We start from the raw sequence: 24,653 nt of genomic DNA on the forward strand, positions 1-24,653 counted from the left end.
GCAATTTACATAAGATTACATGGCCTTGAGCGCAGCTTAGTTGCCGCTATTTTTTAGATCAGTTTTGTAACTATGAGCTGCTGTACATTTGCATATACATACACACTGTGATGCCTGGCTTGCGATTTTCTGATAATTCTACAAATTATTTTTATTTAGCTTTCACGTTTTTATACACCTTTAATGCTAGCTTACATAACCTGAATTTGTTTACATCCCGAATTTATTGTTATGATTGCGCCTGAATGGCATTTTCAAGGCCCTTAATATATTGGCGAAATTTTCTGTAACTACAGGTGCTGGTTTATGAAAACGCATGCTCATAGCTGTTTTTTTATTTCACATGGCATTTATTTCCTCCTGTGGGAGGAAGAAATTTAAGACTTTTTTTTAAGCTGATTGAAAAATGCAATTATATTGTTTTCAATAAGCCTCACATCTATTTCAAAATAGAATACTATCCGCATAGAGACGATTATAATTTTTCATTCCGGGCTTCTACTGTTGTACAAGTTTCCACGCAATAGTTGGAGTGTCCGATACGTTAATAAAAATAGCAGAAGCTATGGGCTTGATCCCAGTTTTTGCACTCCTACAGCAATTGACTTCATTGATTTTTTGTATAAAAATATACTTTTTTATATAGAAAAAACTATCGATAACAAATATTACTATTATATAATACTAAAGCCGATTTAGTTCTAAAAATTATTATTAACTTTACTCAAATCTACCACTAAAATTAGTCTAAACATTGCTATTCAAAAGAAACACTTTATATTACTCTTCGTATTTGCCTTTCTTATAGCCGCTATATGTACATATATCTCAATATGAAAACATAACCGGCTTACGGTTTGTGTCCAATTGAAAACATTTTGCTTGTTCTTCTTAGTCACTTTGGTTGATATAAACAACCTTCAAGTCGAAATAACGTTGCTTATTAAAAAAAGAAAATATTTTAGAAAGGTCTTTATCATGCTTCTAATCGGTCACTTTTAATGGCAACTATGTGCTATAGTGATGAAAAATAATCTGTACAAAATTTCTTGAAGATATCTTGTCATATATAAAAGTGCCCATACAAGAACTTGATTTGTCTTATATACAAATCGTCTCAGGTCGTCATATTTATGTATATATATGCTTTATGTAGTTTTCGACACTTCTTTCTGAGTATTACGAACTTCATGGCAGACTTCATGCCTCATCTTCTGGATATAAATATGGTAAAAATATACTTGTAGAAAATAAAACCAAGTTTTCTTGATTCACTCCCGAAAGCTTCCCTATATAGCTCTTTAAATATACTTTCAATTAAATTTACTAAATTAAATGTGTTTTTTTAAAGCACGATGAATGTTTTTAGAGCTTCAATTCCGCTTGCAGCATTTTCCAACTGTAATGCAAACTCTTAACATGCTTTTAAACTAATTATCGCTTTTTATACCTTCGGCTTTACTAACTCTGCTCACTCTACTTTCCGCTTCACGCCGCCTAAGCGATGTGTATAAAAGGTTTAGCAGCGTATTCCAACTATTTTCCTTACTGCGATTACAAATAGTTTTTCCTCGACGCAGTAAATACTTTTTTAGATCTTTGTTATTGTTGCTTCCTCTCAGTGCATGTGTATGTTTGTGAGGTTGGTGTCTGGTATTAACTGCAGCACGGCAAATGCGAGTACAAAAACTACACTAACTTAGCTTACTTCAACACCAGAGCTACTACAATGCCAACAACAACACTGCCAGCATTCACTGAAAATGGTCCTTCCTCCATACAGATGAGTGCTTTATGCTGCCACGTTAATAGCAACGCTACATGCACAAAGTAAGATAATAATGGGTTTTACACGCCTTTGTTTATACCATCAGCGGCCATGAGCATGTATGGATAGTACAACAATAGCACAACAAAAAAAAAATAATAACTGAGATTTTCATTTACGCTTATCTCCAGGCGGATTGCGTGCTTTTAGGCGTTGAAGCACTTTGCAAATAGTTTACTTTGTTTTACATTCAGCATCTCGATAAATTTTCTACATCCAATTGATCTTTGACACTTCGTGATTTATTGTCTGTTGTGAATTTGGGCACGCACACGAACACATGCACGCGTTCACAGCGATACATTTACATGTGCTTACACGTTGTACACTACACTTTTACTTTCTTGTGGCTATTATATTTAGCTAGCGCATAGATAACACGGCTTCTTCACATTAATCGACAGGTTATAAAATTTTCGATTTTTCGCTGCAAGTGGTAATATAATTTTATCCTTTTGCATTTTCACTTATATCTCGCCCTTTTGTGGCATGCACACACAGTCTCCGTCTTCGTTTACTACACTGTTTCAAGTTTATGAACTGACTGAAGTGTCAAATGTGCTGAGTAGCTGCTCCAGCTGTCCTGATTGAGCAGCCTATTTGTATATTGGCCAACACAGTTGGCCTTCGTTTCGTCTCGGCTTGTATCTTGCACGCATTCGCCAACGTTCGTCGGTCTGGTGGCTGTCAGCCTTTGGTCTCAGCTGATGCTGCGTTCGGCTTTTCCTCCGGATGCTGAGCGTTAGCGCTCGTGAGTTTTTCGCATGCACGAGCGCGAGTATGTGTGTGCTCTTCGAGCGCGCTTTAGTTTGCCCAGTCATAGAGTAAAATATAAACAGAGCATTTGAACTCGCTACTTCGCATTCAGCATTTCAAAGCTCTCTTGTCGCGTTGTGGTGCATGCATAACATCCCTGTTTTTAAGCTTACATCCAGTTTCCTCAATATTTCTGAACATATTTCTGTGTTAACTTTTATATTTCGTTGCATTAAGGTCATGAAATAGTGTTATCGGCATGTTACGTGAGAGAATATTTCATAACATTCTTGAACTGTGCTTCAAATAGAGTCTGTTAGTTACAATGTTGCTCTGTTCTCAGAATTATGAAATGTTATATTTAATAACGGTAAGTTCCTTCAATACTGAATACAATGTCCAAGCGGTGATACATAATTACCAAGTTTGTTACGATTATTGCCAAAAAATTTTCGTAAAATGTACATGTACATTTCAGAATACATAAAAAGACTCAATTTCAAAACTTTTCGTTGTTTAATGGTTAAAACGGTTTATCTCAATTTCCCGAAAAATTACGAGTTCTATAGGAAAAATTTAAGTACCCGTGTTATAGGTACAGCTATTGTATTCACACCTTTTCACCTAAACTCAAAATTTATGTGAAAAATTAAAAGAACCAAGAATTTGTTTTTTCGGCTTTTATCTTTTACAAAAATGTGTTTTTGACATCTGCTAATATGAAATAACAGGTAGGTCCAATTTTTTTGCAATTTCCGCCTCTCTTACCTGAAATTCAATGCTGCCATGGAGAATTGCACAACCGATATATGGGGTATGGGCATATTCACGACTACGAGCCAAAATTCCTGTTATCTTAAAACATAAGTATTTATTTAAATGTCATGAAAATTATTAATCTTTCCGACTTAAAACCAAGCCTTTTGGGACAAACAAGGTCTTTTCTTTCTTCTAAGCGATCGGTATTGGTTCAAATATTTATTCTACATTTTTTTCTACAATTAAATGAATTACGTCAATAATGTATGCCCATCTAATTTGTGTGAGGTATATTGTGGAATGTCCAGCGTATCTGCTATAACCTCAATTTGATTAACAAGTATGTATAGAAATTCGTATACTGTGTGTAAGACCTTTTAATTTAAGTGAAAATAATAAAATAAAAAAATATTAAAATATTTTTCTTCTCTCAGTGATGATGAAATGTCACATCAAAGTAAACCTTAGTGTTTAGTATACGGTTGTCTCTCTGAAGTACATAAAGTGCACTCGGCGATTTTTACGATGATTCATTATTTTCATTATTCAACAAAGAAGTTTCATTAAATCTTGGGAGCGGAATCAAATTTCTGGTACTGAAACAGAATGATAGAAAGGATCTTCGGTGATAATTGTTTGTTTCGAGCAAGGGCTATTGATTGGTACAAGTTCCTTCCGACTGTCCAAGCTGTCAACGGGGAATGCTAAATGAGTGTCATACTTCATAACAAGTAATGAAGGGCTAAGTTCGATTGCAACCGAACATTTTATACTCTTACAACTTGGAGGAATCAATGCCAGGGATATACCTTAAAGTGGGTACTATAATTATATAACTCATACACTGACCGGCATACTCGGCTTAAGATTTCTTAGAAAAACGAAATTATATAGTATGTGGGAGTTGGGGTAGTATCGACCCGATTTTATTTTTTAACTATTGTCATACCTCATATTAAAAAAATGTTCCCTGAGCTTCGTTAAGGTTCCTCATATACAACCACCAGTCACATGGAGTAAAGTCAGCTGGATGTTTGAAAATCTTGGTAAAATTTATATAGGGGACACGTCAAGTTTTCGCCAAATAGTATCTATTTTAATTAAAAATATATACTGTAATAAGTAAAACATATGTATTCTATAACTTCACCCAGTATAAAGACAACTGGAATTACGAAAATCTGTATATTATTAATATGGGAGCTTAAGGAAGTATGGACTCGATTCAACCAATTTTTGATATTTTTTTGATTTTGTCGCTATTGTCAGGAAAGGATTCCCTCTGAGTTCCAATTTTATATCTCGCCCATTAACTGATATTTTCTGTCAAAAGTCAACTATAGGTATCGGGGTCTAAATATTCGGTATCTAGGGTCTCGAACATTTTTGTTTAAATTTTAGATTTTTGGTCATTTTGGCATACTTTATAGGAATTATTAGTGCAATATTTTATCCCCTTCTATTAATTACCTCTTGATTTGTGTAATGGAAAGTGAAATAATGAAGATGATTTTTTAACCAGAGCTTAATAGAAGATGTGTACATTAAATTTATTAGGGGGCGGGGCCACGCCCAATTTTAAAAATTTATTTATTTATTTATTTATAATAATTTATATAACAAAAAAGAGTTTTATTATATAAATACATAAACGCAGCACTGGCTACGAGGCCTTCAGCCGAAAAATTGTTTGCCCAGCGGTACCCATTGTTGTTTCGATTATCTGCACCAAGCAGTTTGTGGGCGTGGCAAACTCCCATCTGCAAACTCGAAATCTTTTTGTACTAAGAAACCCTCATACCAAGTTTCATCAAGATATCTCAATTTTACTCAGGTTATAGCTTGCCCGGACGGACGGACAGATAGTCACTCGGATTTAACTTTTCTCGTCATCCTGATCATTTATATATATATAACCCTATATCTATATCGATTAGTTTAAGGTGATATGTACAACCGTTAGATGAACATTAGGTTAACAAAACTCTGTAGAAACAAGTTGTAAGAGTATAAAGAGAGACCGGAATAATGGGCCGGCAGTTCTTGGCTTTTGCAGCACGATAATGCACCGTCACATATTGCTTCGATTCTTCGTGAGTTGTTGGCCAAGTTTTCAACCAATTTTGCCTTATTTAGCTCCGTGTGACTTCCGCCTGTTCAACAAACCAGTTCAGTTGAAGACAGTAAACGTGAATCACTACTCGTTGAAGGCTATTGCGGAAATTGACTTTAACAGCTGTTTCGAGGATTGGTAAAAACGTTGCCACGAGTATATTGAAGTCAAGAGGACTACTCCTATTAAGGGGTTATATCCACTTGCGAGGCAGAAAAAACGCGTCTTTTTGTGAATTTTTTCCAAAGAGGCATTTTATTTTATACTTTAATGGAAAAAATGTACTTAAACAGAATTTAATGTACTTTAACAATCAGTGGTTTATTTAAAAAAATTTTGGATCCCCTAGCTCCTGTAGATGATCTGCGGAGAGACGTCCAAAAAAAATGCTTGGCGGTGAGCAAGATAACTCTGGTCCAAATTATCTGAAAACCAAAAACCAAAAATATTTAGTTTTGTGATAAATAAATACAGGTAATGATCGAAGGTCTAGTCAAAATTTTGATTTTTGACAAAATGGCGGCTGTTCAAAAAAAAAAAATCAGTTTTTCATGAAAATTTTTCACTTCAAAGTGGCTTAAAAAATCGAAATTATTGTCCAAAACCTTATTCCTTCGATCATTACCTGAAAAATATATCTGAGTAAGTCGTGTGAAAATTTCAAACCGATCGGTTTAGCGGTTTCGGAGAAATTTTGCTCACCGACTCTGAAAACACGGTTTTGAGATAAACGCGTTTAAAGTTTCGGGAACGGCTACTCCGACTCGTGCTCCGCCTACTTTCGAACGCTGATATCTCCGAAACTAATTTTCGGATCGATATGAAATTTTTAGAGAATATTCCTGAATATATGTACATTCAAACAATGAAAAAAAAATCGATTTTTTGAAAATCACAAGTGGATATAACCCCTTAACATATGTAAATTTTAAAGAATAAATTAAGAATTTTAAAATGTGAACAAAGTCTTACTATATTTTGCCCACAGTGTTAAGGATAGGTATGGACCGTTAACGTTATGCATATGCGAATTAAGGGTTTATATGGCATTTTTTATTTTTGCAATCAGTTATGCCATATTTAAAGTAAATCGGCCATTATAACTTGGAATATTGTGGCAACTGCATCGAAAAAGTAGCTTTGAAATTTCAGAAAGTGTAACTGTCCACTAATTTGAAATTGAAAATTTGAATTTGGTAAACCCCTTAGGAAGATATTTTTAATATCTAAAATAACAAATTATACTCGTTATAATAAGTGTATAATAGTATACTCCTTGCATCATGTTGCAACAGCATAAAATTATTTGTAAATTGAAACCAGTGTCGAGTGGCACTAGTGATATCAAATTACTTTAGTTTTCGTCATTTATTTGGATCCCTAATTGAAATATTTCGCCAGTACTACAAAAATTAAAGTATAGCATATACGAGTTATAATTTTAGAAATAAAAAAAAACACCATATTCAAATGTGAAGTACGTTCACATTTAACAACAACACACACGTGTCTGACATGAGAGTAATATGAACTAAACAGGTTGCGAGTGGAAACACTTGCAAGTGAACGTTCAAATTTTTGGCAGCTGACAAAAAATCCATAAACATGGAATTAAGTTTTAATAACCCGTTGCTTGGTGACGCGAAATACAAACTGGCAACTCGTTTGTGGAGGGGCGCTAGTCAGCCGGTTGCTAAGTGCAGCGACTCGAATTATGGAGTTGATGCTGATGCAACTACACGCATATAAACATATATGCGAGCACATTATTGCAGTTACACCATGTATGTATGTAAATTTCGAAGCACTAATGTGTGCATTTTCCCATAAATTTTTATTGGGCATGTGTTTGTGTGCGTGTTGTTGTGCCTCAGGCACTTGTCTCTTATGTGACCGCTAATGAAATTTTCATGAAACTATTTTTGGCAAACTGACAAAGTAAATATACATTTATAAAATGGAATTACAACAATAACAATGACATGTGCATAGCAAAAATGCCAAAAGCAATGACTGTGACTGCAAGGTATAACGGTAAAACCGTAAAATGGCAATGCTAGATATATGTATATGACGTGACAGAGCGGTTGCGGTGAACGGTAAAAATACTAAATTGGTTGATTTTAGCCAGTTAAGTTTGTAGTTGGCTGCAAGTGTATACCTAAAAACACGCAAGTGTTGACTAGCTCCGGCATTAAACAGTAAAAATCACATACAAGTATGCGCCATATATGGCGTGTGGCAATACAAATTGAAAATAAAGACTGCAGAAAGGTTAATGCGTAGCACATGTGGTAAGTTACATAAACAGGTGAAGCTGAGACAGCAAGCAACCGCAGCAACTACAGTGATAATATTGGTGTTTCCGCATGAGAGCCGGCCACCATTGTATTTGTATGAACTCACACGAATATGTATATGGTTACCATAGATATCCTGCAGTCGAAACAACTGGTTATAAACTAGTTTAAAACTTGTATGCAGCTCATGCATAACTAGTCACTTGTAAGGTTGCAAGGAATGCCTTTTAAGTCTTTGAATTAGCATTTAATTTAAATTATTTTCTAATACGCTATTCCAAATACCAGATTAAAATGTTTAAAATTAATTTTTAGTCGCAAAGTTGCACAAAATGCTGCATAAAAATTCAATATTCATTATTCGACGAAACCCTGAATGGATTATGATCACATAAAATATTAGTTTATATTGCAGGTCAAAGGTTCACAAAGTTTCATTACCACATTTTCAGTATATTTCATATTTTGCTCATATTAGAGATAATTATTACTGAAAAAATAAAAACAATTTTTAATTTGAATTTCTCGCGAAAACCCATTTGCCGAAATATTTTTTTTTTAGGTTGGTATGACTGTCAGTGACATCTATGCCAAGTGTCACATCAAAATAACCATTGGTATTTAAAATATGCATGTGTTTCTGAAGTACATAAAGTGCATTCGGCGAATTTTACGATAAGTGAAATTATTCAACAAAAAAGTTCCATTAAATTTTGTATGCAGAACTAATTTCCGTTGCCGAAAAGTTCACAATGTTGGAAAAGACCCTCGGTGGTAACTTTTTGTCATGAGTAAGTGTTTTTGGTTGGTACAAATTATTAAAAGAGGGTCGAGTGTGAGTTAATCACGAACCAAGTCCAGGTCCGTAATCCACATCAACTGATGATCAATACGCCAATAAAATACAGGAATTGGTGTTTGAGAAGGACGATTGACAGTCAGAGATCTTACTGGCATCAATGAGATATCAGAGCGATCAGTGATAACCATTTGGAAGATCATTTAGACCTATGAATAGTGAAAGTTCGAGTGGTTTCAAAATCAAATTTTTTTTTAACAGTGTCGCGTTAACATCTGTGAAACAACGCTTTCCGACTGCCAGGATGTGATGAAACGTATTATAACTGGCAATGAATCTTGAAAGTATGCTTATGACCCGAAAACAGACGATCAGTCGGTCGAATATCGTGGCAAAGGTGAGCCGAAGCCGAATAAACCACATCAAAGTTGGTCAGAAATCTAGGTCATGTGGACAGTTTTCCTTGATTGTCGGGTTGTGATGCACTCCGAAATCTTTTTGACCGGCCAAACTGTCAACAATGAATACCATTTAAGTGTTATGCGTCATTTGGGCGAAGATTTTCGTAAAAAGAGGCCGGAGTTATAGGCCGATAACTCTTGGTTTTTGCACCAAGACAATGCACCGTCGCATACTGCATTGATTTTTTCTGAGCTTTCGCCAAATTTTCAATCAATATCGTGTCAAAACTACCGCATTTCCCTGTTTTATCTCCGAGTGACTTCTGACTATTCAACAAACTCAAACGACCGCTCTAAGGAAAATCTTTTTATTCCATTGAAGACATTATATAAACGTGAATCGCTACTGTTTCGAGGATTGGATTATTGGAGCCCAGGGGGATTACCTTGAGGGACGACATATATTTTGAAGAATATGTTAAGAATTTTAAAATTATGAACATAGTTTTACTATTTTTTTGCTCACAGTGGTATATTGAAATCGATCTAGTCAACTCAAAAGAGGCTACCATATAAACTCAACTGACGAGGCTAAATTTATTATATTAGGTTAATGTGGAAAACTTCAACTGGAAAATCGGATTAAATTATATTAGAGGTATGAGGACACATAATTTTTAGAAACATTTTTTCAGTTATTTTCACAAGATATTTGGGGTACATTTAATTTTTCTTACGTATTAATCGATATGTACGGCAAAAAGCCAACCGGAAGTTTTGAAATCTTTTATTAGGAGCTCGAAGTAGCATTTACCCAATTTTAAATATTTTTGGTATTATGACACTCCATTACCAGAAAATAGCTTCTGGCTTTCATTACATATTAACGTAGTTAGATGATCGGATGCTTCAAAATCCATATTTATATGCAGAATTTTCTTTTGTGGAATATTTTATTAGCATACAAATTTTAAAGCTTTGTATCCGAAAAGCTACACGAAAATTCTCTTCGTCTTCAAACCGTTATAGGCTAGTCACATTTTATATTCAATAGACCAGAAATAAAATCATTTACGTCTTTTATTTAGAATACAGGATGACTAATTCAATCTCAACTGTACCCAAAGGAGTGTAAACTAGTTTACTCTCTTTAGATATTACTCGCGAATGTTTTGCTGGGCTTTGTAGTCTTTTGTTCAGATATGCAAAAACTAACTATGTATGACTTTTATTGTGCATCCGCATTTGTCCGGGTTTGTCCGTTGCAAATAATTTTTTGAAAAACCCCAAAAATGATTATCGTTTTAAAGCCGCAACCGGAAATGCTCCAATAATTTTAAGTGCATACATATACTACATACGTATAGGAAAATATGTGCTGACGTTCGCCTCAATTGTACCTGACTAATTCAACTAGATGACTCTTGCAAAAGCACGGACATATTTACACAATGTACGAGTAGGTATAGTATGTTGTTTTATTTATGACTATTTGGGGAGTTTTGGTAATTGTTTTTTGTTGTTTTCATCATTGTTGTTGCTGTGGTTGTTATATGCGTGTGTGTAGGTGTTCTTGTGCGGTTGTGTTTGTTGGCCACATAATGTTGAAGTACGTAATGACGTGTTAAACAATTTAATTGATCAATAATGAAAGCAAAGGAGCCTCACCGAAATGATACATGAATTTGATGAACTCTCTAATCGGTACCAATACATATATTTGTAATATTCGAAAATAGTGGTTAATGAATTCTAATTGAACAAGTGGGAGTTAAGTGTAAGAATATTGATTTATATATAAATTAATTTCAATCAAAATGGACAATTTCGCCTCCATTAAGGTCGATTTGTGTCCAATTCGAGCTGAAATTGTTGATTATGATAAAATGGCATAGTCTCAAAAATTTTGTAACGCAATATTATGTAACATATATGGTCGTTGGATCTGTTTAAAATACAGTAGATATACCACTGCAAAGGCATTATTTTATTGGGAGGTATCACGTACCGATCTCGATATATGAGCACAAGGAATACTGAAAGTCGAAAGGGTCTCATGTACCATTTGTACGTGTTCAATTATGTTATGTTTTGTGGGGAAAATACCGCTAAGATTTGTGTCAATATCTTCGTCAAAGTTACCTGCTGTAGGGACAATAAGCGGATAATAAGCACTTATGAGATTTAAAATAGGTGGAAACATTAATTACTTTACTATATTTCTAAAAGCAAATTATAAGAATAAACGACTCTATATTAAAATTAGTCGAGTCAGTTATCAATAAAATAAAATATCGAAATAATGCTCAAAAACATAGTGATCTCTAAAAAGTGATTCTTGTTCAAAGCTTGCCGAAATCGGCTTTAGCACTTGACTTATACTAAAAACTAAATCTTCCTGAAGGCCTTCGTATGTATAGCCGACTTTATAACACAAAAAAAACTGAACTTCGGCTAAAAGGTATTTTATGATGAACCTACCTTCATTTCGATCGATTGTTGCTGTTGTTTTTGTAGCGGCAGAGTTTTGCCGAGTTGACAGACACTGACCTGTTCCGTTCCAGTTACGTAGACCGGAATGTCGTGGGAACGCTGATTTTGATCGGTTAGTTTAAATGGCAGCTATATGATTCATTAGTACGATCTGAAGACTTTCTTTAGAGATTATAGCCTGGAAATAAATCTATGCTAAAATTCGTTAAGTTAGCACCTTATCAATTCAAAAGTTTTCCATACAAGAAATTGATTTGAATCGGTGAGTATTGGCAGCTACAAACGAACGGACCTTGTCAAGCTGATCGATTATTTTTATATCTTCTATGACGTTTTCTTCTCGGTGTTATGAATGTGGTGGCAAACTGAATATGTATTGGTCAGGGCATAAATCTCAGTCAAATTGTGTAATATTTTGTGAAACTAATAAACATTTCTATGGATAACTGAAGTCCAGTTAAACTCTAGAAGAAGTACCGAACTATTATTATTAGTTTTTAGTAAAGTGGTCATTTGGTTGGTCAAATGGTCTTATGCCAAACATATTCGCCAAAGCTCAAGGTATACAACAGCGTAGACAGAGAGATGTGCTCAAAAATAGCGAGCAAAGAAATAGCAAATCGATATCAGCAATTATAAATCTCATCTCTTTGGTTGAATGTATACCCCATGAGTCGTCGTCAGTGCCAGATATCTCAATAAATTTAGTGAAAATATTTCTATTAACATTATGAGATTTGTGATTCAAATTTAGTGATATTAACTGGCAATGGTCGCCGAGCCTAGCCCTGGCTGTCGCTTCTCTACTCAAATGCCTTCGAGGGTGGCATGGGAAGGAAGAACTAGTTGGAGGAGATGAGCGAAAAGCTGTTTCACGGATGGATCAAAGCTTCCGGGGATGATTAGTGGATGAGTACACTGTCGACAACTTTCCATCAGATCCATATTTATGCTTTCTGACCACTTAAGCCTCTTCCCAGCGAAGGTGGCTGTCATAAAAATAATAGATCTACTGCTCCGGAGCTCGGCCTCCATCATAGCTGTTACTATCCACATCGATAGTGGGGCAGCGATATTAGCATTGAGTTCGCTGGCTATCCGCTCAATACTTGTAAAGGGGTTAGACTGATTCCGTGCCAGACCACCCCTGCACCGCAATGAAATGTTCGCTCTCAGCAATAATAGTTAGTCAATAGTTGCTGGAGCTCTGAATGGAGCCTGTTCGATCGAGATTCATATATAAATGTCACTATTTTTTTATATGAGTTTTTAGATAGCTAGAATCTTAATATGTTTCGCATCAGCTTAATTCAACCCAGATATGACTCACATTCATTTAATTTGACCTGACCTTGGCTAATCTTATTATCTTCAAAACGATTTCATGCATTCGCATTATTCTTAAACTTTCACAAAATGGAATCGCTCAGGTTAGAGAAAAAACTGCTGCTTAAGTACAACGGAATATTTTTAAGCAAAATTGGGAGAATGCACGAAGTTGAACAGTGAAAAAGCAAACTGCAGCAGCAGAGCACGAACTAGCAATAGGAGGTAGTAGAGCAAAAATATTTGCACCGCAAAATGCACAGCCACAAACGCGCACACCGACCATATACATGCCTGCATGTACATGTATGTGTGCTCGCGTGCGATGCAAGCACTTTAAGTTGTACGTGCAGCACCACAAAGTCATCTTATCATTTCATGAATAATGCAGGGATTTGTTTTGGACACATGACTGGAATTTTTACGAAAATCTACACATACACGAACCCTTACGGTATATGTACATATTTGTACGTGCATGTATGTGTGTGGTAACGCAGTGCACCGACGCATCAGCGTAGCAGGAAAAGTTGCAACGGCGCTGGTTGAGCTGAAGATGCAAGCTCGACAACAAACAATAGCCATCAGCTAGCCAGTCAGCTGGACACTCTGACGCCGGTGATTCGGACGATAGGACGCATTGTTGGCCGAACTGCTTACAAATGTGCAACTCCCAAAATGTAAAGTTGAAGTGACAGTGTTGGCATGGCAACGTGCAACACGTACGCGCAATACGGCAGCAACAGCAGAGCAACCAAGTCGAGAACTGTCAAGTTGCAAGCTGTGAAATTTCCAACTGGCAAAGCTTGTTAGTGCACATAAGCGCAGCAATCCCATTCTGGTTAAACAGGAAGCAGCTTTGTCTGTATGCGATTTACTCGCTGCCACTTCAGCTTTTGCAGCTTATCTCGCCAGATAAGCGAGCGGAAGATGGGCGTAATAAAAATTGCAAAAATTAATAGCTGCAAGCGGCATGAAAAGCGAAAAAAACGTACACAAGGTCGCACTCGAAAGCAGTGAAAGTGATTTATGATTAATGCGTAGCGAGTTGCTGGCGCAAATGAGTTGCCAACAACAACGCAACAACACAAACTGCTACAGCAGCAACTAGCCATAAAGAGTCACAATTTTGCACCACCGCCACCCACACTTAATCCGCCCCCAACACCCGTCCTTAAGTCACACTCTTTCCACAGCCACTCACTGCAGCGCTGTCAGAGTTTGACATATCTTTTTTGGACACTTTTTTGTCCTTGCGCTTGTGATTGTACCGAAAAATGTACTGAGAATGAAATATAATAAATTTCCTGCATAAAATAGCAGCACAGCAAAGCGAGTAGAATTACAAAACACAGTGCAAAAAAAAATTATTTTATTTTGTTGCTTTGTTGCAAGACCCCTTGCGTTGCATTTGATATTAATATTGTTGTTTGTTGCATTTACATGCATGACCAAAGCACCAATTCGAGCAAAAGTTATATACGAAATATGTTTAACCTTTCTGTCGCAATTTCTTCTCCATGTTTTTGTATATACAAATGCAATTCCACACTCATACATGTGCACTTATGTACACTGTATATGTGTAGTGGCATACAATTTCAGAATTGTTGTTGTTATCTTTTTCGTTCGTTTGTTTCTTTACTTTTTGTGCCACTGTTGCCTTGCTACTAAAATATCTTGTGCACCGGCATGAAAAATTCATAATTTCAACTTTTACCTCATGAGTAATGCTCCGGGTGCAGCATTGAAGGTTGCATGTAGCATGTAGCTTGTTGCATTGTGCTATACATACACTTTACGGTGTACAGTTTAGTAATATTTGATGCAACATATTTCATGGTTTTTATAGTAACGGCTTTTGATTTTTGCATTAGAAAGGCACAGTGTGTAAATAGCGCGTTGAGTTGTCGGTAAAAGCTTAAAAAGGGTAGAAAGTTTCGAATAACGATGATAACAGAAATTTGTACGACATGCTCGTTCATTTCTGCATACACACAAAGCAGAATTTTCAACTTTAATAAGCTCTGGAGCTAATAGCAGGTATCTAAAGTCAGAAGAAAAAAAATTGACGATACAAATCATTGTTCAGTATTTTAATTCATTATACTTTACATAATATGGATCGAAATGCATTTACGGGCTGTTCATTAGCTATCAGTTCAAATAGTCAGCATTAATTTATATTTTAATAGTTATGTAGTTAAAATGGGAGCGATTACAAAGAAAAAGCAAATTAATTTCAACAAATTAAGTTATTTGCACATTAATAAACCTTCATTTATTCAGGGTTTTAAACACCAATGACTAATAAGTTTGCTAGAGAGCAGTATAAGGTGCAATTATGTCAAATAGTTACTAATAACTATATATAGACATATACAAGGTGCGTTCCAAAGTAAACAGGACTTAAAAAAAAATCAATTTATTTTATTCAAAATAGTCTCCTTCTGCTTCAATACAGCTTTTTGCATGGCCCAAAAGCATGTCGAACGAGTGTTTTAGCTCGTTGACCGGTATGGCCGCCAGTATGCCGGTGGAAGCCTTTTGAATGGCCTCAACGTCTGCATAACGCTTTTCTTTCATGAGCAAATGCATTTTTCCGAAAAGGAAGAAGTTGCACGGTGCTATATCACGTGAATACGTGGAGTGGTTAATGGTTAAAATGTGATTTTGGTCAAATAATCCTCCTTTGAATGTTGGATTCTGCACACACCTTTCGTAAGACCAAATGTTCGCTCAAACTGCGATAAATCGATGGAACTTCCGGTGATCATGGGTTTTGATTGGCCCACATATTGATCGTCATTTATGTACTTACGCCCACTTTGAAAACGTTGAAACCACTCGCGCACTTTGCTACGGGATAAGCAATCATCGCCATAAACATGTTTCGTCAATTGAAACGTTTCGGTAAAAGTTTTATCAATTTTAAAACAAAATTTAATGTTGACTCTTTGTTCAAAGCTCATTTTCGCACCGATCACACACACATACTGACATTTAAGACGCAATAACTTGACTTCCAATCAATGAAATTCTCACTGGACAATCGATAGAGATTGGAGATTCTAACGCACTAGTCGACATCGACATATAGAGGGCGCCAACAGGAGGCGCTAGATTCAAGAAGTCCTGTTTACTTTGGAATGCACCTTGTAACTATATTATATGCTCACGAATAATCGACAATAAAATATTATGCAGCTAAAATCGGTTTAATATATGAAAGTAGTGTTTCGAAACTAACCCAAGCTCACTCTTAGGTTTATTGGAAACTTTTACATTCCCAGCATGTGAAGGAGAAAACCTAAAAAACCTCTCTTTGAAGTTATTTTCCGGGTGGAAAATAGAATAATTTTTTTTTAATTGAATGAGAGCTAATATCAAGTGCTGTCTAAAATTAAATACCCTTATATTTTTGTATGAGAAATTAGTGATGTACGTTAAAGAATTTTGTAACAGCTGCTGTAAATACACTGGTTGACAGATCGCGCTAATGTTTGGAATCGTAATTAAAGACAGTTGTACCAACCTAGGAAAAAAAGCGGGAGATGAAAAGGGAAATCAAGAATTCCCGATACTTTCTTGAGAAGGTGTATCTCCTGTCATCAAACAAACAGTTGTCGCACTCAAAACTTGGCTCCCACCTCACTGTTGACAGTCATAACTTCGAAGTCGTAGAAAATTTCGTCACTTCAGAATTTAGGCACTTCAGAAATAAAGTCCTCCCTCGGCGAACAAAAGCCAATCTCTATAAGTCACTCATTATTCCCGTCCTACTATATGGTGCAGAGGCATGGAGTATAACGACACCTGATGACTCGACGTTACGAATTTTCGAGAGAAAGGTTCGGCGGAATATTTATGGTCCTTTGCGCATTGATATCGCGAATATCGCATTCGATGGAACGATGAGCTGTACGATATATGCTATTATACGTCATTGACTTAGTTCAACGAATTAAGAAACGGCGGCTATGCTGGCTAGGCAACGATGACCGAATGGACGAAAACACTCCAGCTCTGATAGTATTCGACGCAGTACCCGTCCAGGAAGCAGAGAAAGAGGAAAAACTCCCTTTTCTTGGAAGCTTTAGCGGTTGAGGAAATATGTACATTAAAACTATTACACACTTACTAAAAATGTTTTGCACTCACTCGCTACTGCAATTCTGTGTGCCAATAATAGTTCTATATCGTATTTCAGTGCTTAGTTATGGCCCTAGATAGGTTTGCCTCCAATGGCGTTTTGTGGGCGTTGCAGTGGGCCGGTTACTCCCAGGTATGAATTTGTAATTTTGTTTATTGTTAAGTAACATATTTGCCAAGTTGTTACTCAAGTTGCAGCTTACATGGTCAGACGGACGAATAAAGAGCCAGTCACCCAGATTCCAAATTTCTTCGTCATCCTGTTTTTTTATATACATACATATGTATATATAATCATATATCAATATCGATTACTTTTGGATTAAGCACACAACCTTAGGTGAACGAAACTATTTGCAGTAGTTTGACTGTCATTTAATTTGTGAATACCGCTTGCATACTTGAAGAGTTTTGCATTCTAACCTATTCTTACCTACTTTGCCCCTACACACAGTGCGACTTCTTGGCAAGATGTAATACTCCAACTTAGTCACAACTGGCATTTTTTCAAATAACTGGGTTCCATGGTTAGTAGTAATTGTCGACCCATATGCAATACTAATTTTAACCGTATGATATAAAAATTTGTAATTGAAATATTTCTTACCAAAATAATCGAATGATAATAATACCTAACGATTACCCTGCTCCCGTAAACCGACGCGAGGAGCGCAATCCGCAAACGAGCGGAATTAGCCGAGTCTTAAAAGGCAAGAGAGTTTTAAGCGTTGCGATCTTAAGCTGCTCAGCAACAGAAGCAAAAATTTCAATATCCAAAATTAAGAATTAGGTAAAAGTACTTATTTTTAAATGCTACTTGTTGAGAGCAGATAAAATAATTTTTTAATGGTAAACATTGAGTCTGTTGGATCAAATGTGGTGGAATAAGAATTGAAATCATGACATATACGGCGGAGTGGTTCGCTTAACTCAAAATTTGTTCTAGAAAATTTTAAAGTAAAGGTCTAAACTGCCTGGTAGAGCGAGCGGGAACGTTAAAATTAATGTCAGATAAGAGAGATGGGCTACAGACTGACCTATGCATGAGTTTTACAAGAAATATTATACCAAGCATCTCCATACGACCAGCCAGTGTAGGGAGATTTATAAGTTTGAAAAGGTTAGTGTAAGGGGGAAGATTTAAACTGGAATCCCAAAGCAAATGATTTAAGGTAAAAAGTAAAAATTGCTTTTGAACGGACTCTAACTTATCCGAATGGACTTGGTAACTAGGGTTCCAAACTACGGAAGCATACTCTAATATAGGCCTCACAAAACAGAACAGGACCAAGAACAGAATTGGACCAAGATGGCTACCTTGAGGAACGCCTCATGGAACATTGTTTATATCAGAATCGTTAAATATGACTTATTGAATTCTATTACTAAGATAAGAAGCAACCCATTTTAGAAATATTGGTTGAAAACCAAAAAGATCAAGTTTATTCAAAATAATTGAATGGTTTACTTTATCAAAAGCCTTACTAAAATCTGTGTATATAACATCAGTATGCTTATTCGCCCTAAGGCCCGTTGATACAGGGGATACAAATTCAAGCAAATTAGTTATTGTAGATTTCCCTTTACGAAAACCGTGCTGAGAAAAATAAATTAGTGGACAAATCTGGAAGGTTATGTCTTCTGTTATAATTGCTTCAAAAAGTTTAGGTATTGCTGACAACTTTGCTATTCCCCTATAGCTTTCAATAGAAGACCTAAATCCACTCTTATGTAAAGGAATTATAAATTATTTTTTCCACACAGATGGAAATAAGCCTTGCATAAGATATGAATTAAATAGTTTTGTTAGGGTTTGGTATATATATTTGCACAATTCTTAAGAAGGTATGAGGGAATCATATCTGGGCCATAATTAAATGATTGTTCTAACATATTAACTGATGTAAGACGTCTGTTTCGGAAATTGTAGGTGAATTAATTACAGAAATCGGATATAACTTGTGCTGATGGGGAACATTTTTTGGGGATTGTGGAGAGTAATTGGACCTAAAAAATTCAGCGAACATATCAGAAATTGTGTGACTGTCACTAAACATATTAGACTTATATTTCATAGCAGACGGGAAATTAAAAATCTTGCGTTTGGAGTTGACGAAACCATAGAACAATTTTGGATTACGTATAATATTATTTGTTACTTTGTTTATATAATTATTACAAGATATTTTGTTAAGTTCAGCAAATTGTCGACGCAATTTAGAATATTTTGAATAGTCAGCAACCAAACCAGTTTTTTTAAAAATGCAAAAATTATAATACCCTGTGCAACTTCTAATTGTTGTAGCAATTCAGCACTAATCTCATGTAATATATACCTAGAAGGAAACTGCTGCATGCGAAGACCCATTACAACTCGACTACATTTCTTGAAGTAAACAATTACAGCTCTCAATAAAAAGTTTGCACTAATCTGTAAAATTCTCATTTCGCATTCATTGCACGAGTCATTTCCACGCAAATTGCTTTTATGAAGCTTGCTCATAAGATTTTATTGTAATGCTAACTAGCGTGATTTCCGTGAAATACTAAAACAATTAACCTATTAATTTTAATTGCAGCGAATGCACACACTTGCATTTCATGCATATTGCCTCGTGTAGCTGTGTACGCTTTTGGGCGTTCAACGACTCCGGCGCTCACCTAAATACGGTCTTATGCAGTCTGCGCCGGGTAATTGCAACGGCAATTTTGTATCCATATAAGCATGTAATCGTAAGCTGCTTTAATTCGAAAGACCACCGAAAGGAGCGCACTCACGCTCATACGCACACATATGCAAAACACTAGCGGAGGAATAAAAAAGCCAACCAATCGACAAAGTATTGATCAAGTGGCATGGAGCACTTGGCGAGTTCAATGCATGCAACTATAAGTATGTACACATATACAATTACAAGTGTGCAAAAGTGCGCAGCTCTGCACTTGCAACATGTCTGTCGCAAAAGCAATGAGTGCATACAACAATCTTCTATATACATACATAAATATGTGGCGTGTACGCTTATGCGCGTCTGCTCGCTTGCAACTATTAGCGTATACCGCTATGACTGGAAATTGAAAAAATTTATCTTTTCATTAAGTTAATTGCAAATTGGATGAAACTCCAATTTTACACTTCATTTCGTGCAATTCATGGCTGACTGACAATTTAGTTTGTTATTAAGAAATTTGTTGCCGGCATGTATCGGTGTGCTTATATGTAGTGGCGCGTATCTGGCTAAGTGTATTCATTTAAGCGCACATAAGAATATGAGAATATAGTCAGTTGAAATACATACAAACATACAAAAATGCATAAATATGTAGACAACGATCGTCCGTTCATTAATAATTTCTTATACGCGGTAAGTGAGAAAGGGTAATGTGACGTGGTTGCGTAATCATGACCATGCAAAATACACTTGAAAGTAACGGCTACACTGTTCATGTAGAAATATTTTAGGGCTTCGGTTTTTTTCCAAGTTTATTCTTTTTTTTTGCAAGTTTCAGTTTTTTTCTAAAAGTAAGGATTCAACGCAAACAAGCTCTGAATTTACAATTTAAGCCGTGCTTAATTCATACTATTTTCCTATATATATTAAATGGGATGTTTGATATCTGGCATTCTTCTTCTTCTTAATTGGCGTAGACACCGCTTACGCGATTATAGCCGAGTTAACAACAGCGCGCCAGTCGTTTCTCCTTTTCGCTACGTGGCGCCAATTGGATATTCCAAGCGTAGCCAGGTCCTTCTCCACTTGGTCCTTCCAACGGAGTGGAGGTCTTCCTCTTCCTCTGCTTCCCCCGGCGGGTACAGCGTCGAATAATTTCAGAGCTGGAGTGTTTTCGTCCATTCGGACAACATGACCTGGCATTAAGCCGGTAAATTTACCACCTTCAAAAAATGACGTTCTTTTTCGAAATCTTGTGCTTCACAAAAATATTTTTATATTTTTGTCTCTAAAACGTTCCTTTAAAAGTTATATGCAGTAAAAATTGTATATCAAACTTACTGAACGAACATTCTCAACTAGAAGTGATTTATATACTTTTTGTTACTCATACAGCATGGTGTACTATATTAATACAATATGTACGATTGATGCATAATTTGATTTGCCTATAACTTTTAAATAATTATGCTTCTGAAAATAAATATTAATGTCTTTTTACCAGAATATCATACCTCCAAGTTTTAGGTTTATTTGCTTGGAGATAAAAAAATGTGTATCAAAAATTCGAATGTAAAATATATGGGAAAAGTAAAATGGTTTGGCCACGGTTTAATGTGACAATAAAAACTTGTTAACGTAGAACCTCTTGGACTAGAATTACACTTACTTTTCGTATTTTTTCTTCTATTAGTGAATAACTATTTTATAGAATTTTTTATAGAATTTTCTAATGAGACTGATACGCTTAGCTCTAGCTATGTCTGAGACATGGTTATTTGACCAAACCAGAGAGCAGGCCATGAAATTGTCCGATACCACCCATATGCAATATTAACTCGGATTTCAACTACCCTCGGCATCCTGATTATTTTAATATATGTATAAGATGTATAATAAGAGTGATATGATTTATTAGCAAAAACAAAAAAAACAAAATTCACTATATGTTATGGAAATTCAAACGATTTTTTTATTTAAGGTGAAGTCCAATCGATACAATCAAGGTTTGAAAATTACATCAACCAATGGTCTGCACGACTTCTTTTGCAGAAACGAATTACTTGAACCCAATATTCCAGTACTTTTTCCGCTAAATCAAGTTAATGTCAATGTTATGAATAGCCCGCTCAATGTAGACTTCTTAAGCTGGGAGAGTGTCTGATTTATTGCTAATCTCTATCTATAACGCTCACTTTGACAGTAACGGTGTCACCAGCTTCATTTCGAAATAAGTACGCACCGATGATTCCACCAGACCAAAACCACACCAATCTGTTAATTTAGATTTTCTTCGCACCAGAATCAGCACTTTTATTTATTTACCGAACCACTCTTATGAAAGTGAGCCTCATCGGAGAAGATCATGTTCTTAAAAAAATCGTTATCGTTTTCAAATTGTTTCAAGGAAAAATAAACAAATTCACAACAGTTTGCGAAGGTCCGATTGCTTTTGATCTTGAGTAATAACATTTATATGGATTAAAGCCCAAATCCATTCTCAAAATCTGCCAGATTGTGATTTGAAATAGTCCCAACTATTGAGAACGTCTGTATTTTGAAAAATTGCGGCATTCAGCACAACACCAATATTTTCATTCCGGTTCTATATCTCATTAGCACTTTAGTTTTATGTTAAGGAACTGTGTCCTCGAAATTTTCAACAATTCTACGAAGAGCGAGCACAGGTGGGCGATTATTACGACTATAAAATGGCAAAGACGCACGACAAGTTGCAATTGGAGAACGATTATTTTGATAATAATTTGTAGACGTTGTTCTTGCGACTATCTTTCCATAATGAAATTGCCATTACCAGGGTGACCCATTTTGAGCTCTAAAAAATCGATTTTAAGCGCTTAAAAAGCTCCAAAAAAGTAAAAAATATGCTCTTAAAAAAGTAAAATATGACGATAAAAAAATTTATTGTATTACAATTCTTTTTGTGAATTTTATTGACAAATATTCAAATTTTACTACATTAATTAAGAAAAATAATAAAAGTATATTTTCCTTTGTCCTATTTATTGCAATGCACTACCATGTGCATTTTTAGGCTTTCCAACTTAAAATTACGTCTGTATTCAGATAATATATTTCCATAAATTGAAAAAGATCTTTCCACGTCACAAGATGTGGTTGGACAATATTTAAATTTAGTTATTTCATTTGGAAAGAACTTAGCAATTAAACTTGTTACTTGTTTATTTTCAAAAAGAACATTATTTATGTTCACAAGTACTTTGTAATCTGGGTTACGCAGCATAATTGCTTTAAATTTATTTAAATATTTATCATTTGTGATCGTTTTCAATCTCAAAAAACTGTGTTAAGTATGTTAATACTTTTTTCAAGGGGAATTCCTTTTTCTTCGAGCTGTTTTATGCTTTCGTTTATAAAAACAAAATTCATTTTAATAAAAGCTAAGTCGCTGGTCAATTGCTGATCTTCAAAAAGGTTTTTTGCAACTTTAATGGCCTCGGAGTCTTCTGGGTCGAAGGTGTCAAGCACAGTTTAAATTTCATTAAAATTTATTTATACAGGTCCCCCATCTGGTTATAACTGGACTCGGAGGCAATGGTAAATCTGGGAACATTTCTAAAAGTTTTTTTTACGCGAGGGTGCCTAAAAAATTTGTTAAATAAATGTTTGCCTTGTGAATACAGTAAAGTCTATGCAATGCATGCGCAAAACATGTTACATGCATCATTTTTGGATACAAAACTTTTAAGCTGGACATAGCCGACAGCATATAGGCTGCTGCGTCTGTTACGACAAGTAAGACTTTCGAATATTGTATGCCTTCTGGCCATAATAATTGCATGCTGTCATTAAAGAATGCAGCCACATTACTTGCGTTTGCCGAACCCAGCTCGGCTACATTTAAAAGGTAACACTTGTCTTTTTCTTCTTCTTCTTCAAGAACTCCAAATACAAAATTGGCAATATAACGTTGCTCGATGTCTGACGTTTCGCCTAAAGACACCCATATATATTTATTTTCCACCTTTTTTTTTAAATTTTCCATACATTCGTAGTATAATTTTGGAACGTATCTACGCATTGTTGTCTCTGATGGCACGTTGTTTTCAGTATATTTTTCTTCTAAAAATTTTACTTGCATAAACGTTTTGTACCATGCCAAATGGATTTGATTCCTGCTCTTTATGTGTCAATAACGTTTGTTCATCACGTTTTGTTGAATTTTTTTGCAATGGAATATTTTCATAGCTTGCATAAAAATTAAACACGTTTGAAACTAAAAATTTTCTAAGCATAAGGCAATAACTGAAACAGCAATAAATAGCATTGTCGGTGGTGTTATGCTAAGTAAAATATAAAGGTGTAAAAGAGACAACAACATGAATATTTAACAGAAACAGTGTTGTGAAAAATGGTAAAAAAAGGAATAAAAGGTAAAAATAAAACCTTAAAATGATGAACAAATACAAAAATACGCAGCATAACCAAATAATTGCAAATATATGCAGCATAATCAATATTAAGTAAAATCATAAAATGGGTCACCCTGGTCATTACATATTAAAAATGACCGAAACGATACTTAGAAATCATCTCATCCCTTTAGGAAAACCGGTTATATATGGTGGGTAACTATATTTGTGCGTTTTTTCTTCCAAAATATCGACATTTATTTGAGAAGAGAAAAGAACGGGGCGGTAAGTTTTATCCCGAAGCTATACCCCATCTTTCTGGCGATTTTTGGATCTGATCTTTGAAACTGTTTTCTGATGTGATCGATATTTCAGTGAGGGCGTATCGCTTCGACCGGCACAAATATTAGTCAGAAGGGCAAGGTCTCACCTATGAGGCGGGTGAGGCAACATTTCCCTAAAGCTGTTTTCCATGTAGCTTTTAGCCGATTTTACTACTTCAATTTTATGAGTTGTGCTCGGTAGCGGTTTAAATATAGACAGTTTCACCGAATTTTAGAAGCTCATAATACAGCACCAAATACAAAGCAATATTTTACCGTCATAGACATTTGACTTTGCCGTTGATTTGCCTGGTTGGTCAGGTTTCGCATATAATTT

The 24,653-nt window shown here is 35.4% G+C and overlaps 1 protein-coding gene across 10 annotated transcripts in view; it reads right to left on the bottom strand.

Annotated features, from left to right (window-relative positions):
• The window catches only part of LOC126751288 (uncharacterized), a 52,003-nt gene extending 49,642 nt beyond the window's left edge, over window positions 1-2,361 (bottom strand). For 6 of the 10 annotated variants that reach the window (XM_050461428.1, XM_050461429.1, XM_050461425.1 and 3 more), the window contains exon 1: window positions 1,948-2,361. The gene's annotated coding sequence lies outside the window, so the exon portion shown is untranslated. The other 4 variants (XM_050461432.1, XM_050461431.1, XM_050461427.1 and 1 more) reach the window with 3 other exon arrangements.
• Between the last annotated feature and the right edge of the window lie 22,292 nt (window positions 2,362-24,653).

This window comes from Bactrocera neohumeralis, chromosome 2 (genome assembly GCF_024586455.1).
Source record: "Bactrocera neohumeralis isolate Rockhampton chromosome 2, APGP_CSIRO_Bneo_wtdbg2-racon-allhic-juicebox.fasta_v2, whole genome shotgun sequence".
NCBI lineage: Eukaryota > Metazoa > Arthropoda > Insecta > Diptera > Tephritidae > Bactrocera > Bactrocera neohumeralis.